General features: G+C 45.4%; 1 protein-coding gene across 1 annotated transcript in view; it reads left to right on the top strand.

Moving 5' to 3' along the window:
* The first annotated feature begins 13348 nt into the window (after positions 1-13348).
* The window catches only part of CCDC63 (coiled-coil domain containing 63), a 37993-nt gene continuing 32670 nt past the window's right edge, over positions 13349-18671 (top strand). Inside the window, exon 1 of the mRNA XM_027513537.1 lies at positions 13349-13457. The gene's annotated coding sequence lies outside the window, so the exon portion shown is untranslated. The remainder of the gene's footprint in view (positions 13458-18671) is intronic.

Genomic DNA, 18671 nt, shown 5'->3' with positions numbered 1-18671 from the left:
GGGTCTGGCCAGGCTGTAGCAGGTGACCCGACTGTCCGCCTGATCCTGAGCCACTGGCTAAGGAGATTAATCTAAATCTAAATCTCTTGGAGGAGAGAATGTTTTTCGAGAAACCCTGGGACCCAGAAAATGAAAGCTGGACTTAGAGACCTCAGACTCTTTCCCTTGGATCATTTAGAAAAGCTGCCACTGTGCTTGAGACCCCCCAGGGATGTGGGGCTGGAAAACAGAACTCAAAGGGGTCCGGGAGGAAAGGAGATAGAAAACCAGGGAGATAGAAAATCCGGGGAGCTCATGCCCTTCTCAGGAGGGCAGTTAAGACCCAGTGCTAGTTGACGGTCACTGAATGGAGCCAGACTGGCTGGATTTGGATCCTGGCTCTGCCTCCTATGCACTGTGTGACATTGGGGAAGTCACTTCCTCTCTCTGTGACTCAGTTTCCTCATTGGTGAAATTGGACAATAGTAAAAACTCACTTCTTAGAGATGTTTTGAATGAATGAACATTGTAAATGCCTAGAACAGTGCCTGGTTTGTAGTGAAAAGCTCTGTATATTAAATGTGAGCTAAATAAACAGGTAAATTGGAATATAGGTCCTTTGTTGTCACGTCTTCCAATCTTTCAAGGGAACTAAATCTGGAAATCCAAGTTTTAATAATCATATCAATGGCAAACACTCAGGCAGTTTAGAAACACCTTAAATGTTGACTTAATGTTGTAAGGTAGATACTGTCATTATCTCCTTTTTATCAATGGGGAAACTGAGGGGCCAGATGATTTGCCCTAAAGGTACATACTAGAAAATATTAGAATTGGAATGTAGGGTGACCAACTGTCCTTGTTTTAGTATTAGAAGGCCCACATCCCAGGAAACTCTACAGTCTGGGAGAACCAGGACTGTTGATGATCCTAGCTTCAAACCTGGTCAGTCCTAGCTCCAATATTCTGTTCTTAGAACCCATAACTCTATTTTCTTTTGCACGAATGCTCCTGATTTTTAAATTCTGGCCACTGTGGGCCAAACAATTTGCAGTTGATGAAAGAATCTGATATTCCTTTGCATCAAATTTCCTGCTTGTTATAGAGAAGTGCCTGTTTCTTCATCTGTAGAATGGAAAAAGAAAAATACAGATCTCATAGGGTTGTGGTGAGAATTCCTTAAGTACAAATGAGTTCATGTACTTAAGGCACTTAGAACAATGCCTGGTATGAGAAAAATTATATATACATCTTTGCATGTATTACTGTTGTTGTTAAACAGATAATCATCAAGATCCTCTCAGACTTCCTGAGTCTGAATCTCCTAGCTTGAGGCCTGGGCATCTGTGGTTGTTGTTGCTGTTGTTTTTAATACCAAGTTCCTCAGGCAACCGGGTTTGGGAGTCGGGAATCCTGGGTCAAGTCTAAGGAGTACAAAAGTGCACTGTGTGACCTTGAACAAGTTTCTTCACCTCCCTTTCCTTTGTAAAGAATCAGGAGTTCTGTCTCACTCAGCAGGTTAATGTTTAGAGGTTTAGAGCCTTCTCAGTTCAGTTCAGTTCAATTGCTCAGAAGTATCTGACTCTTTGTGACCCCATGGACTTCAGCCTGCCAGGCTTCCCTGTCCATTACCAACTCCCAAAGCCTACTCAAACTCGTGTCCATTGCGTCGGTGATGCCATCCAACCATCTCATCCTCTTTCATCCCCTTCTCCTCCCACCTTCAATCTTTCCCAGCATCAGGGTCTTTTCCAATGAGTCAGTTTTTCGCATCAGGTGGCCAAAGTATTGGAGTTTCAGCTTCAGCATCAGTCCTTCCAATGGATATTCAGGACTGATTTCCTTTAGGATTGACAGGTTGGATCTCCTTGCAGTCAAGGGACTCTCAAGAGTCTTCTCCAACACCACAGTTCAAAAGCATCAATTCTTCGGTGCTCAGTTTTATTTTTTCCTTTTAATTTATTTTTTATTGAAGGATAATTGCTTTACAGAATTTTGCTGTTTTCTGTCAAACCTCAACATGAATCAGCCATCAGTTCAGTTCAGTTCAGTTCAGTCGCTCAGTCGTGTCCGACTCTTTGCGACCCCATGAATTGCAGCATGCCAGGCCTCCCTGTTGGCCTGGAGTTCACTCAAACTCATGTCCATCGAGTCAGTGATGCCATCCAGCCATCTCATCCTCTGTTGTCCCCTTTTGAAGCTCCCTCTCATCTCCCTCCCCATCCCACCCCTATAGGTTGATACAGAGCCCCTAATTGAATTTCCTGAGCCATGCAGCAAATTCCTGTTGGCTATCTATTTTACATATGGTAATGTGTGGAGAAGGAAATGGCAACCCACTCCAGTGTTCTTGCCTGGAGAATCCCAGGGATGGGGGAGCCTCGTGGGCTGCTGTCTGTGGGGTCGCACAGAGTCGGACACGACTGAAGCAACTTAGCAGCAGCAGCAGCAATGTGAGTTTCCATGTTACTCTCTCCATGCATCTCACGCTCTCCTCCCCTCTCCCCATGTCCATAAGTCTATTCTATGTCTGTTTCTCCATTGCTACCCTGTAAGTAAATTCTTCAGTACCATTTTCTAGATTCCATATATATGTGTTAGAATACAGTGTTTATCTTTCTCTTTCTGACTCACTTCACTCTGTATAATAGGTTCTAGGTTCATTCACCTCATTAGAACTGACTCAAATGCATTCCTTTTTATGGCTGAGTAATATTCCATTGTGTATATATACCACAACTTCTTTATCCATTCATCTGTCGATGGACATCTAGGTTGCTTCCACATTCTAGCTATTGTAAATAGTACTGCCCTGAACAATGTGCCTCTTTCAATTTTTGTTTCCTCAGGGAATATGCCTAGGAGTGGGATTGCTGGGGTCATATGGTGGTTTTATTCCTAGTTTTCTAAGGAATCTCCATAACGTCTTCCATAGTGGCTGTATCAATTTACATTCCCACCAACAGTGCAAGAGTGTTCCTTTTCTCCACACCCTTTCCAGCATTTATTGTTTGTAGACTTTTTGATGAGGGGTGTTCTGACCGGTGTGAGGTGATATCTTGTAGTTTTGATTTGCATTTCTCTAATAATGAGCGATGCTGAGCATCTTTTCATGTGTTTGTTAGCCATCTGTGTGTCTTCTTTGGAGAAATGTCTGTTTAGGTTTTTTTCCCCCACTCTTTGATTGGGTTGTTTGTTTTTCTGGTATTGAGTTGTATGCTGCTACTGCAGCTGCTAAGTCGCTTCAGTCATGTCCGACTCTATGCGACCCCATAGATGGCAGCCCACCAGGCTCCCCCGTCCCTGGGATTCTCCAGGCAAGAACATTGGAGTGGGTTGCCATTTCTTTCTCCAATGCATGAAGGTGAAAAGTGAAAGTGAAGTCGCTCAGTTGTGTCCAACTCTTAGCCACCCCATGGACTGCAGCCTACCAGGCTCCTCCATCCATGGGATTTTCCAGGCAAGAGTACTGGAATGGGGTGCCACTGCCTTCTCTGTTGAGTTGTATGAGCTGCTTGTATATTTTGGAAATTAATCCTTTGTCAGTTGTTTCATTTGCTGCTATTTTCTCCCATTCTGAGGGTTATCTTTTCACCTTGCTTATAGTTTCCTTTGTGGTGCAAAAGCTTTTAAGTTTAATCAGGTCCCACTTGTTTACTTTTGTTTTTATTTCCATAACTCTAGGAGGTGGGTCATAGAGGATCTTGTTTTGATTTATGTCGAGTGTTCTGCCTATGTTTTCCTCTATGAGTTTTATAGTTTCTGGTCTTACATTTAGGTCTTTAATCCATTTTGAGTTTATCTTTGTGTATGGTGTTAGGAAGTTGTTCTAATTGATTCTTTTACATGTAGCTGTCCAGTTTTCCCAGCACCATTTATTGAAGAGGCTGTCTTTGCCCCATTGTATATTCTTGCCTCCTTTGTCAAAAATAAGGTATCCATAGGTGCATGGGTTTATTTCTGGGCCTTCTGTCTTGTTCCATTGGCCTGTATTTCTGTTTTTGTGCAAGTACCATACTGTCTTGACTGTAGCTCTGTAGTATAACCTGAAGTCAGGAAGCTTGATTCCTCCAGCTCCATTTTTCTTTCTCAAGACTTCTTTGGCTATTTGGGATCTTTTGTGTTTCTATATGAATTGTGAAATGTTTTGTTCTAGTTCTGTGAAAAATGCCATTGGTAATTTGATAGGGATTTCGTTAAATTTGTAGATTGCATTTGGTAGTAGCTCAGCTTTCTTTTGGAGAAGGCAATGGCACCCCACTCCAATACTCTTGTCTGGGAAATCTCATGGACAGAGGAGCCTGGGAGGCTGCAGTCCATGGGGTCGCAAAGAGTCGGACATGACTGAGTGACTTCACTTTCACTTTTCACTTTCATGCATTGGAGAAGGAAATGGCAACCCACTCCAGTGTTCTTGCCTGGAGAATCCCAGGGATGGGGGAGCCTAATAGGCTGCCGTCTATGGGGTCGCACAGAGTTGGACACGACTGACGTGACTTAGCAGCAGCAGCAGCTTTCTTTATAGTCCAATTCTCACATCCATACATGAAGACTGGAAAAATCATAGCTTTGACTAGGCAAACCTTTGTTGGTAAAACAATGTCTCTGCTTTTTAATATGCTGTCTAGGTTGGTCATAGCTTTTCTTCCAAGGAACAAGTGTCTTTTAATTTCATGGCTGTAGTTACCATCTGCAGTGATTTTGGAGCCCTGCAAAATAAAGCCTGTCACTGTTGCCATTGTTTCCCCATCTATTTGCCATGAAGTCATGGTACTGGATGCCATGATCTTCGTTTTTTGAATGTTGAGTTTTAAGCCAACTTTTTCACACTCCTCTTTCACTTTCATCAAGAGGCTCTTTAGTTCTTCACTTTCTGCCATAAGGATGATGTCATCTGCATATCTGATGTTATTGATATTTCTCCCAGAAATCTTGATTCCAGCTTGTGCTTCATCCAGCCTGGCATTTCGCATGATGTGCTCTGCTTATAAGTTAAATAAGCAGGATGACAATATACAGCCTTGAGGCTTCTAGAACCTCTTAGTAAGGGAAGACATTTGATATGAGGCAGGTGAGAAGGTAAAGAAGTAAGAAGGGAAGCCTTCTTCACATTGCACTTGGAGGAAATTTAGGATTCAGGCTTGGGCGCTAGGCTACAGGATAATCAGGATGGACTAGGCTCTGCTGAGTAACAAAGAGCCCCATGAACACAGTGGCTTAAAACAGGTGTTTATTTGTCACTCTCACTCCACATGTTAGTTATTAAGCTGCTGTCTCTCAGCTCCAAATTTCCCCTCCCATACTTTGCTTTGTGATGCTGGGGCTGAAACCAGCCACATTCCTTCCTTGTCAGCTGCTCCTGGTAGGTTCTGTCAATAGGGGGCAGGCTGGAGGAAAGAGAAGTGACTTGCTCCTTCCTTCTATTGTCTGTTCAGGTCAAGGTCACCCAAGCAACACTTCTGCATCTGGCAGTGGCTACTGGTTCCAGTCTCTGGTTTTATACATACACCACTAGAACCAGCCTCCTTATGTCTCCACAAGTGCCAAGCACTCCCCACTTGAAGGTCTGAGTCCCAGCCCCAAGGGGGCCTCTCTTCCAAGGCTCTGGGTTCTGACACTCCAATCTCTACCCTTTGTCCGCCAGCCCCAGGGAGAGTGTCTGCTTCCTGCAGTTAGCATCTCTGTGTTGTCTAGTTGCACTCCTTTGCTTTTTTTGTCCTCCAACATCCATTCTAATTCTGTTAAAATGACTGCTATGGTTTCTGTTTCTCTGTCAGCCACCCTGACCCACACACTCCATGCCTACTCTGAGACCCAGAGTAAGGGAGCAGCCCACCTAGAAGTTGTCGGGTGTTGTGGCAGAGGGGAGAGAGCCTGTTGGACCACATACCAGCTCTTAAAGCTTCTGCCCAGAAGTAATGCGTCACTTCTGCCCAGATTTCATTGGCCAAAGTAAGTCACATGACCACGTCTGAGTTCAACGCGGGATGGGCAGTGGATATTTATGGCCAGTAGTACAATCTACTGGTGTGTCCTTGGAAAGACCCAGAAACTATACTCTGCTCTCCTTCCCCACAGTCAACCCTCATCAGGTCCCTAATTAGATTTTCTTGAATAATAATAACCAGCAAGTTATTGTGCATTTACTATGTGCTAGCCTAAGGCATGATTTCCAGAGAGTTCATGGGTAGGTATAGTTATTATTCCTGTTTCTCAGAAGAGAAACTGAGGCTCAGAGAGGGGACGGGACTTGCCTCACATCATAGAGCTGTAAGAGGCAAAGCTGAGATTTGCACTTGATCCTGTCAGATTGAAGCCTAAATTTATCATCTGTGTACCCTGTGGGGTGGCCTTTCTTGCTCCTGTTCCAGAAACCCAAGGTGGGGCAGATAAGGAAAAGCAGATATTTAAACTGGCTCAGCCCCTTCTACTGGGAGACCCTGTCTCCCACTCAAAGTTGCAGGCTCTCTGGAGGGCAGCCCAGTTCTGGAGCTCAGCAATCTGGGAAAAAACCCCAGATTCTGCCCCAGGAGCCCACTTCTCTGGCCGGTCCTATTGCTGACTTTGGCATTTGGTTTTCAGCTTCTAGTTGCCTCATCCTGCACCCCAGTCAGCCCTAGGCTGGCTCAGGATCTGCCCAGAGAGCATTCCCAGTAGGAGAGACAACGCCCAGGGTCTGGGAGCCCATGACCCTGAGCTTACCCAGGGCTGTGTAACCCTTGACATTAAGGGGACACTGGGCTGTGCTTGGAGCAAAGCCACTTGAGTCTTGTTCCAGCAGATTTCCCTAATTAGAATATAAGCCCTTAGAGGGCTGAACTGTGTCTTTTATATCTTCTGTACAATATTATTGCATTCAGCTGGCAAATGAGCCAGGCTGGCAGATCCAAGAAAGCTTCACTCACATGTCTAGGGCCTTGGTGCTCTTCCGTGTGACCTCTTCATGTGGCTAGCTTGGGCTTCCTCACAGCATGGTGGTCTCTGAGTAACTAAGTGTCTTTCACATCTTCTGGGGCAAAAGTGGAGGCTGCCAGGCCTTCTTAAGGCCTATGCCTAGAACTGGCACAGTATCACTCTGTGGCATTCTATGGATCAAATCAAGTCACAAACCCAGCTCCCATTCAAGGGGAGCTGTTATCCCACTAAAAGTAAGAAAAGGAAGGAAGGAGGACTTCCCTGGTGGTCCACTGGTTAGGAATCCACCTGCCAATGCAAGGGACAAGAGTTCGATCCCTGGTCCGGGATGATTCCACATGCATGCCTTGGGGCAACTAAGCCCGTGTGCCACAACTACTGAGCACCGTAAGTAGAGAGTAGCTTCTGCTCACTGCAATTAGAGAAAGCCAACGAAGACCCAGCACAGCCAAAAATAAATAAATAAAAACTTGTAAAAAAAAAAAAAGAAATGGAAAGAAGGAGAAAGAGTAGATATAGGGGAAATAAACGTCAGTGTCTCGCACAGTGAAGCTTCAGTTTCCCCATGAAGACGAGACCAGACAGAGACGATCTTTCCTTAGAGCGGCTGAGAGACATGCTGGGTGCGTATGCTGCTGGGGCACCAGCGTAATGTAGTGGCATCCAGTGTCCTCTTTCCCTCTCTGTCTCTCTCCTAGCTCAGCATGCCTTCTACCTGTTCAGTGCCTCGCCCACGGGGGTGGGACCATGGCAGGGAGAGGATGAGAGCACATATGGGAAGCAGGGAGAGTCCAGTTATTCACTTTTTCAAAAAGATAGAAAGGTTTGGCACGGCTCCTGGTGCCAAATTGAAATTAATGCTGGCTTCACTCCCGGGCTGGTTCCCATCCTCTCTGGAGGGCAGTTTCTGCAGCACTGAATCCAGGAAGGTCACTTGCTTGTCACAGGGGATGGGGCAGGCGGCCTGCAACAGAGTCCTGCAAGAAAACTGAAACCGGTTCAGATGCTCAAGGGGCTTTAAAGAAGGGACTACTGTCAGAGTGTTCAGGGTCAGGGGATCGGAGAAGGGAGGTAGAAGCCCTGAGAGATTAGCATCAGAGGGAAACCATTACTACAGAAAGGCAGGAAAAAGCCAGACAAGGAACTAGTGTGGTCACCACCTCCCCCTACCCCGAAAAAATCCTCCTGTTGTTCTTCTCTGTAGAGAGCTGTTTTATTGAAGTGTTTATGTATGTATGTATGTATGTGTGTGTGTGTGTGTGTGCTCAGTCATGTCTGACTCTGCAACCCTTGGATTGTAGCCCGCCAAGCTCCTCTTTCTGTGGATTTTTCAGGCAAGAATACTGGAGTAGATTGCCATTTCCTCCTCCAGGGGATCTTCCCAACCAGTGATCGATTGAACCCAAATCTCCTGTGTCTCCTGCATTGCAGGCGGATTCTTTACCCGCTAAGCCATCAGGGAAGCCCATTGAAGTGCAGCATACATATATATTGGGGCTTCCGTGATAGCTCAGTTGGTAAAGAATCGGCCTACAATGCAGGAGACCCTGATTCGATTCCTGGGTCAGGAAGATCTGATGGAGAAGGGATAGGCTACCCATTCCAGTATTCTTGGGCTTCCCTTGTGGCTTAGCTGGTAAAGACTCTGCCTGCAATGCGGGAGACGTGGGTTTGATCCCTGGGTGGGGAAGATCCCCTGGAGAAGGGAAAGACTACCCACTCCAGTATTCTGGCCTGGAGAATTCCATGGACTGTACAGCCCATAGGGTTGCAAAGAGTCAGACACGACTGAGTGACTTTCACAGAACTTCCCTGATAACTCAGGTGGTAAAGAATCTGCCTGCAATGCAGGAGATCTCAGTTCAATCCCTGGGTTGGGAAGATCCCTTGGAGAAGGGAAAGGCTACCCTCTCCAGTATTCTGGCCTGGAGAATTCTGTGGGCTGTATAGTCCATGGGGTCACAAAGACTTGGACAGGATTGAGCAACTTTCACTTTCATACATATATAAAAGGGACATGTCAGAAGTGCACAGCTTGATGAATTTTCACAAGGTTCCATGTAACCAGATCAAGAAACAGATTTTTCCCAGCACTCCAGAAGCCTCTTGAGTCCCCTCCAGTTATCACTGCTCCAACTCTCCTTCACCAAAGAGCCTGGATTCTGACCCCAAAAGCACAGGTTCATTCTCCTGTAGAGATACTGTTACAATGAGCATCTTTGTGTCTATGGATTTTTCTTTAAACTTTTTTTTTTTTTTGCCATTGGCTTATTTTCTTAGGATGAATCTCCAGGTTTAGGTTTCCTGGGTTGAAGAGTATAAACATGTTTATCACTCTTGCTGTATGAGACTGCATTACTTTCTGTAGGGTGTACAGATTCCTTATCTCAGAAGTCTGCCACTGAGATAATAATCGGCAACTCTGGCTTCAGTGAAAGGGAGGCCAGGAGTGGGGCAGTTCTGGATGCCATTAGAGAATAATTTGAAGCTTTTAAATACCAATAATGCCCAATCTCTTGGTAGATGATGTTTCTGACTGCAAATGACAGCAGCTGGTATGTGCAGACATGGAGATTATTACAGGCAATTAGGCAGTCCGTGGAGTCTCGGGTGGGTTTACAGCTCTGCAGCAGGAATATAGTTCAGATCCCTCTACCCCTGGGCCCGGCACTTCAGCTCACACCTCTGTGCAGTGGAGGTTCAGCTGGCATTTGGATCTGTCCCAAACTTCCCAGTGGACTCTCCCTCACATCTCACTGGCTGCCCCCAAGATTTCAGTGGGCTCACCTTCTGTATGTTCAGTGTTCCGTACTCAATTCTGGAATACAAATCAGGATTTTATCAGCAAGTGAGGGAAGGGCTTTGTGTGTATCAGCCTCTGAGCAGTGCATGTGTGTGCGTGCGTGTGAGTGCAGGTGCACGTGCACATGCACGCTAAGTCACTTCAGTCATGTCCGACTCTTTGCAAGAAGTACATACACTTGGGAAAAACTGGCTGCCCCAGCCCTGACTTCACACAGTCTCCTGGCTCTGGCACCCCATACCTATTCATCAGTCTTTTGTTTCCCAGGGACTTTTTTGGGTCTAAATTCTGTCTAACTTGGGCGAGGGGTTCTTGTCCAGTCTGTCACAGCAGAAGGCAGGGCTGGGTGACGCCACATGCTGCTAACAAGGCCATTAGGCTGCTCAGCAGTGCTGGGCTGGAGGGGGTACCCTTTGCTGAGTTACCCAGAGACAAATGAAAGCAGTACCAAGGGCACCAGTAAAGCAGGGACACCCAAATTACTTTTCCCCAAAACGACTCATCATTTTATTTGAAAAAGCATCATGGCAGAAGTCAGAATCCTATCAGACTACTTGACCCTTATCTTATGGATTAGTACTGTTTTTATTTTCAATGCTGTAAGTGGGATGAAAATATTTTACAGTCTTTTCAGGCTTTAAAATTCTCAACTTGGCCCTGGCAGGCTGAAGAAATTAAGGCTCAGAGAGGTCAACTGACTTTCCTAAGAGCACACCACACTTCAGTGGCAGAGCTAGGACTAGAATCTGGATATCATAACCCCTGGTCCAGAGTTCTCTCCACTATATGACTGTGCCCTCACCTGTTTTGAGAATCATTTTCACAGTCCTTGTGGAAGGACAGTTGTGTCACCTGATGGTGGCTCCCTGGCCACAGCAGTGGACAGCAAATCCAGACTGGGTTTGGATTTGGGTTCTCTTTTCTGGGAAGCTGAAATTAAGAAGACCTTGATTTCTTTTAATGTGGACTTTAAAATGGGAATTCATAAGAAGCAAGCTGAGGGGAGGAAAAATTTGTCTTTAAAAATAAGACCAAGTTGAGAGATCAGGTGATTCAAAAGAGAGAGAGAGCTGGAGAGAGGAGCTATTTTGATTTCTGACAGCTTTCTAGTTCTTGATTCTTATTCCTCGTGGGGATCTGCCTTCGGTTTATATGCAATAACCATGATATTCATATAATTTAGTATACTTTTGGCTAGAAGAAATAGAAATCCGGATTGGCTTAAACAATAAAAAAAAATGTGTTAACTTCTTTAACAAGAAGTGTGGCTCTTCCCTGGTGGTCCAGTGGTTAAGACTTTGAGTTCCCAGGACAGGGGGCACAGGTTTGATCCTTGGTTAGGGAACTAAGATCACACATGCCTTGTGGGATGGCCAAAAAAAAGAAAACAACCCACCAAAAACACGAAGTGTGGAACCAAGGTAGATTTCAGGTATGGTATGATTGGAGTTCCAGTTATACTGTTCTGCAATTCTCTTTAGGCTCCCCCCTGTATAACGTGTTGGCTTTGATCTCACATTTCCTTCCCTTATGGTTACAGAAGGGCTGCCAGCAACAGCAGGGCAACATGCTTCCTTGTTCCCATCTGTGGAGCTAGAAAAAAAGCATCTCCTCTCCAGCCCTGGCCTGTAAGTTCTTCCTTTCTGTCTGACTCGGCCACTGTCAGTTATGTGCCGATTCCTGGGCCAGTTGCAATCTCCAGGAGAATGCTATGCACAAACTGGCTTAAAATTAGCTTCCAGGTCCAATCATTGGCAAGGAGGATGGGATAGCTGTGATGGGCTAAGAGTAATTGAGAGTGATCCTGGAGATGTGTGCGAAAATCAATTTCTCCTGGCCACATAGGCTGAATGGGAGAGGGATGGTTACCTGAACAAATTGGGATCTTTTTGGAGGGAGGAAGGGGAACAGATGCTGGAGAGAAAAAAAAATCATTTTGAGTTATTTCAGGTGGGTTTCTGATCCCTTGTCAAAGAGTCATTTGGACAATCAGCTTCCTGGTCCGTGGCCAAATGCCTTTGCCTAGCCCCTCTGCAGCCTGATTCTAAATTTCCTCCTCCATTCTGTAGATGCTGCTCTCGCCAACACTTCTCACCGCTGGCTCATCATTTTGGCAAGTTGGCATCTCACTCTGCTCCAAGCCCCGCTGATGGAGCTGAAGATCCCTTTAGCAGAATTGATTCTGGCATGTTCTAATTTAAAAAGCCTTGCACTTCTGTGCATGGAGGCTGCTGAAATCTGTGCCCATAAAGGCAGAGAGAGTAAATTCTTCTGAGGAAAGCCTATTTTTAACAAGTCCTGAACCTAATTGAACTTAATCATTTTTCAGTCGTTGACACTTGAAATTATGAGTCATTGGGCTATATATGGAGCTGAGGGCTAGAGCAGCCCTTTAAATATCAGAGAGATGGTAGATACCAGCTACCAGAACTTCTCAGGCTTGGAGCTGTGGATTCAATCAGAATTGTGATGAAGCATGAGTCTCTAGAGACAGCTCTGGGTTCAAATCCTGGATTCTCCACCAACTGTAAAAGTCACTCTGTTTCTGGGAGCCTCAGATTCCTCATCTGTAAAATGAGACTGGTAACACTTGTCCCCAAACACATTGTGTGAGTCATCAAGGCCTAACATGAAGCTGCTTATGATCTTTATTTATTCTACTTCTTATTCATGTTTTCTTGCAGAAATGTCAGTGTGTTAGACTTTGACATGTTGCCCAAATCTCATTTGTAATACACACTGTCCCACTAACTTCCCTCACGGTTACATGGTTGCCAGCAACATCAGAGGCAACATGCTTCCTTGTGCACCAAAGCACCTTTCTGAAACCCCAAACATAGTAACTTCTAAAACACATCTTGTCCCAAGAGTTTAGGGATAAGAGAATGGAGAGCTAAATGAGACTGAGCTACCATTCATTCAGGTGGCTGGAGGTAAGGTGGAAATCACAGGCATCAAAATTACGCTAAAACCAGTAATCGGTTCCCTTCAGCAATGTGGCTGCTTCTTGAGTTTAGCCTCAGAGGAAGTGGTTGGCTTGTATTTCAGGGCTATTTGTATGAAGAAATGTTTATCTTTAAACAATCAAACGCAGTTAGGCCCGTGAAAAATGCTGACCACCTATGGTGCTGGTCATAGGTAAACAGGATCAGACTGGGGTGCCCCATGTTAAGCTCACAGAGGATGAGGGTGGGTGCTCCTTAAGAAAATTGACGGACAAATTCCCCTGCACCTGTGGGTATTTGTTTTCAAAGCAGGAAGATCTGGGTTCCTTTGCGTTTGTGTATGTAAAGTATGCACCCAGTAGGATTGCTGTAAGGACGTCGAATGTGAGGGGGGAGAAGATTCGTGTGAATAAGAGCACATTGGAGCTTGAATGGCGGTGTGAGTGGCCAAGTCACGGAAGGATAGCGGTCACTGAGTCAAGTAGTGCTGTGAGGGTTCAGTTAGTCTGTAAGGGGTGTCTCCGAGGAGAGTGTCGCTACCCTTCTTGCCCTCCCCCAAAATCCCCTTCCTCTGATCTGCTGTTCTGCTTCTCACTTAAGGGCCCTGCACCCTCCCAGCACCTTCCAGGGGAGAACGTCCGTCTGTGCGAGTCACAAAGGCGCCGTTCCAGGGGTCCGAGAACGCCCGGACCTGGGGCTGGGGGTCGGCGCCGCCCGGCGCAGCGGTGCAGCTAGAAGTTCTCCCAGAGCCGTCCGACACGCAGCTGTGGCCGACGTCGGACACGCGGTGGGAGCGGTCCTGAGCGCCGCCGCTGGTGAGTTTCTCTGCGCATGCAGCCGCGCCTGCTGCGTCACAGCGCTCCCTGCTGGGGAAACCAGATACCTGGTGGCTGCCCCTGGCCCCCGACTTCAGAGGTTTAGCTGCCCCTAAACTTGGAAAATATCCTGGCCCCCCTCAATTAAACGTAAATAAATTACAGTGTGTAAAATAACTCCAAGAAAGCCCAAGAAACTTTCACTCCACCCCCGAAACTGTCCCAATTTTAAAAAATTTGTGTTCTGCACCCCGCTTAGTGCTGCAAGCATATGTTTTAACATTCCACCAGGTTATGCAGCCTTGACTTAATTTTGGTAGGATCCTTCTCTCTCAGACTTGGCATTTATAATCCACATAGTAGACTGTCCGAGGGGCCCTGCAGAGCCCTTTTGGGGCGGGGGGTGGTGTCAGGATTTTCTTTTAAGGGCAGATTGTTAAAATTCAGCAACAGAGGAGGAGTCTGCCCCCTCTACCTCAGCTAATTAAATATTAGACAATAAAGTCTCCACCCACTAGGAGACTTCATTCATTCCAATAGTATTTGCTAAGAGCTAATCATGTGCCCAGGATTACAGATACTGTAGTGGGTAGACTGAGGTCCAGGGAGCTGGAGGCACTTTCATGATGCTCCTTGACCCAGACCTCTGGATTTGCTAACACTTTCCATTGCATGGGCAGCGCTGAGATTCCTCCCAAGAACTGCATTCTCAAATTCTTGCTGGCTCCCAATACAGGAAATGTGGGAATTGAGGGGAGGAGGAGTTAGGCAAGGGGGAGGAATAGAGCCTGTAGCCAGGAGAGAGAGGGCATGACCCACATTCACATTTAAAAACACTGCCTGCTAACCAGAACTGAAGGAGGTTGAATTTGCCCCTTGGGCCTTGAGTTTGAGAGCCCTGACCAAGAGGGTGGTGTGCCAGGGGCCAGGACACCCTGCAGGGCTCTCTGAAGTCCAAGCTGTGTGAATGAGGGTGGATCTCTTCCCAGGGAACAGAATGGGCCCAGCCCAGAGGGCACAGAAAGGTCTGTGTTGGCGTCTAGAAGCTGGAGAAAAGCCAGTGTCCCAGGAGGAGCCTGGTTCTGTGTGTGTGTGTGTGTGTGTGTGTGTGTGTGTGTGTGTGTGTATCAGCAAAAAGGTAGAAGTTGATGGAGTCTCCAGTTCTTGGGGGAAAACACACAACACAGCCAATTAGCTCAAGGGCAAGATAAACTGATACTTAAAAATCGTGATTCACAGACAAGTACCTTCATCAGGCAGCTATTATGTGCTAGGCTCTGCGCAAAGAGCTTTATATACATTATTTTGTACTGAGCATGTGGATGAGTATCTCCATTTGACAGATGAGAAGACTGAAGATCAGAGAGAGAAATCACATTGTCAGTGAATGTCAGATATTTTTTAGTCATACTTTTAGAAAGGTGCATTACAGATCCACTTAGGATCAAAAGTCTTTAGATATAGAAAAGCTCCTGGACCATATGAAATTGGAGCTGTACAAAATTCTATAATTTAAAGAGGTCCTAAACTGAAACCATACTCACAGAAAACTAGTCAATCTAATCACACTAGGACCACAGCCTTGTCTAACTCAATGAAACTAAGCCATGCCCGTGGGGCAACCCAAGATGGGCGGGTCATGGTGGAGAGATCTGACAGAATGTGGTCCACTGGAGAAGGGAATGGCAAATCACTTCAGTATTCTTGCCCTGAGAACCCCATGAACAGTATGAAAAGGCAAAATGATAGGATACTGAAAGAGAAACTCCCCAGGTCAGTAGGTGCCCAATATGCTACTGGAGATCAGTGGAGAAATAACTCCAGAAAGAATGACGGGATGGAGCCAAAGCAAAAAGAATACCCAGCTGTGGATGTGACTGGCGATAGAAGCAAGGTGCGATGCTGTAAAGAGCAATATTGCATAGGAACCTGGAATGTCAGGTCCATGAATCAAGGCAAATTGGAAGTGGTCAAACAAGACATGGCAAGAGTGAATGTCGACATTCTAGGAATCAGTGAACTGAAATGGACTGGAATGGGTGAATTTAACTCAGATGACCATTATATCTACTATTGCGGGCAGGAATCCCTCAGAAGAAATGGAGTAGCCATCATGGTCAACAAAAGAGTCCAAAATGCAGTACTTGGATGCAATCTCAAAAACAACAGGATGATCTCTGTTCGTTTCCAAGGCAAACCATTCAATATCACAGTAATCCAAGTCTATGCCCCAACCAGTAACGCTGAAGAAGCTGAAGTTAAACGGTTCTGTGAAGACCTACAAGACGTTTTAGAACTAACACCCAAAAAAGATGTCCTTTTCATTATAGGGGACTGGAATGCAAAAGTAGGAAGTCAAGAAACACCTGGAGTAACAGGCAAATTTGGCCTTGGAATACGGAATGAAGCAGGGCAAAGACTAATAGAGTTTTGCCAAGAAAATGCACTGGTCATAGCAAACACCCTCTTCCAACAAGACAAGAGAAGACTCTATACATGGACATCACCAGATGGTCAACACCGAAATCAGATTGATTATATTCTTTGCAGCCAAAGGTGGAGAAGCTCTATACAGTCAGCAAAAACAAGACCAAGAGCTGACTGTGGCTCAGACCATGAACTCCTTATTGCCAAATTCAGACTTAAATTGAAGAAAGTAGGGAAAACCACTAGACCATTCAGGTATGACCTAAATCAAATCCCTTATGATTATACAGTGGAAATGAGAAATAGATTTAAGATCTGATAGATAGAGTGCCTGATGAGCTATGGAATGAGGTTCGTGACATTGTACAGGAGACAGGGATCAAGACCATCCCCATGGAAAAGAAATGCAAAAAAGCAAAATGGCTGTCTGGGGAGGCCTTACAAATAGCTGTGAAAAGAAGAGAAGCAAAAAGCAAAGGAGGAAAGGAAAGATATAAACATCTGAATGCAGAGTTCCAAAGAATAGCAAGGAGAGATAAGAAAGCCTTCCTCACCGATCAATGCAAAGAAATAGAGGAAAACAACAGAATGGGAAAGACCAGAGATCTCTTCAAGAAAATCAGAGATACCAAAGGAACATTTCATGCAAAGATGGGCTCGATAAAGGACAGAAATGGTATGGACCTAACAGAAGCAGAAGATATTAGGAAGAGATGGCAAGAATACACGGAAGAACTGTACAAAAAGATCTTCACGACCCAGATAATCACGATGGTGTGATCACTGACCTAGAGCCAGACATCCTGAATGTGAAGTCCAGTGGGCCTTAGAAAGCATCACTACGAACAAAGCTAGTGGAGGTGATAGAATTCCAGTTGAGCTATTCCAAATCCTGAAAGATGATGCTGTGAAAGTGCTGCACTCAATATGTCAGCAAATTTGGAAAACTCAGCAGTGGCCACAGGACTGGAAAAGGTCAGTTTTCATTCCAATCCCAAAGAAAGGCAATGCCAAAGAATGCTCAAACTACTGCACAATTGCACTCATCTCACACGCTAGTAAAGTAATGCTCAAAATTCTCCAAGCCAGGCTTCAGCAATATGTGAACCGTGAACTTCCTGATGTTCAAGCTGGCAGAGGAACCAGAGATCAAATTGCCAACATCCGCTGGATCATGGAAAAAGCAGAGAGTTCCAGAAAAACATCTATTTCTGCTTTATTGACTAGCCAAAGCCTTTGACTGTGTGGGTCACAATAAACTGTGGAAAATTCTGAAAGAGATAGGAATACCAGACCACCTGACCTGCCTCTTGAGAAACCTGTATGCAGGTCAGGAAGCAACAGTTAGAACTGGACATGGAACAACAGACTGCTTCCAAATAGGAAAAGGAGTATGTCAAGGCTGTGTATCATCACCCTGTTTATTTAACTTATATGCAGAGTACATCATGAGAAACGCTGGACTGGAAGAAACACAAGCTGGAATCAAGATTGCCGGGAGAAATATCAATAACCTCAGATATGCAGATGACACCACCCTTATGGCAGAAAGTGAAGAGGAACTAAAAAGCCTCTTGATGAAAGTGAAAGTGTAGAGTGAAAAAGTTGGCTTAGAGCTCAACATTCAGAAAATGAAGATCATGGCATCCAGTCCCATCACTTCATGGGAAATAGATGGGGAAACAGTGGAAACAGTGTCAGACTTTATTTTTCTGGGCTCCAAAATCACTGCAGATGGTGACTGCAGCCATGAAATTAGAAGACGCTTACTGCTTGGAAGGAAAGTTATGACCAACCTAGATAGCATATTCAAAAGCAGAGACATTACTTTGCCAACAAAGGTTCGTCTAGTCAAGGCTATGGTTTTTCCTGTGGTCATGTATGGATGTGAGAGTTGGACTGTGAAGAAGGCTGAGCATCGAAGAATTGATGCTTTTGAACTGTGGTGTTGGAGAAGACTCCTGAGAGTCCCTTGGACTGCAAGGAGATCCAACCAGTCCATTCTGAAGGAGATCAGCCCTGGGATTTCTTTGGAAGGAATGATGCTAAAGCTGAAACTCCAGTACTTTGGTCACCTCATGTGAAGAGTTGACTCATTGGAAAAGACTCTGATGCTGGGAGGGATTGGGGGCAAGAGGAGAAGGGGACGACAGAGGATGAGATGGCTGGATGGCATCACTGACTCAATGGACATGAGTCTTAGTGAACTCCGGGAGTTGGTAATGGTCAGGGAGGCCTGGCGTGCTGCGATTCATGGGGTCGCGAAGATCAGATATGACTGAGCAACTGATCTGACCTGATCTGATCTGATCTAAAGTGAGTGTCCTTTGGCCAAATCTTTTCAGTCTAATAAATCCTGCTATAGCCTCTAGGCCTACCTTGAGAGCTGTTCCAGAAATAACCAAGCTATAGAACTTTAGTCTTTACTCTACTTCCCTATATGTGGAAATTTTCCACAAATAGATGTTTTCCTTCAGCTGTGATTTACCAAAATTCGGTTAGTCTCCAAACCCTCTAGAAACCCCCTAGAACATATTAGGGAAATGTCAAAGGTCCTATAGTCTCAGTCACTACTGTCCTGTCACCCAGCAGCTAGAGAATCATTTTCAAGGTAGTGGGTCATGTAAGGCAGGAATGCTGTCGGCTGCAGTGAAGAAAATACTCGATAAGGGTACCTTAAACAGTAGTGACACTTAACTATTTCACTTAACAAGAAGCCAAGAGGTAGGCTGTTCTAAGAATGGGGCAGTGGCAAACAGTGTCAATGAGGACCTAAATTTCCCCCCA

Source organism: Bos indicus x Bos taurus, chromosome 17, assembly GCF_003369695.1.
Source record: "Bos indicus x Bos taurus breed Angus x Brahman F1 hybrid chromosome 17, Bos_hybrid_MaternalHap_v2.0, whole genome shotgun sequence".
NCBI classification, from domain to species: domain Eukaryota; kingdom Metazoa; phylum Chordata; class Mammalia; order Artiodactyla; family Bovidae; genus Bos; species Bos indicus x Bos taurus.
This window is presented reverse-complemented; position numbering and strand designations above follow the sequence as displayed.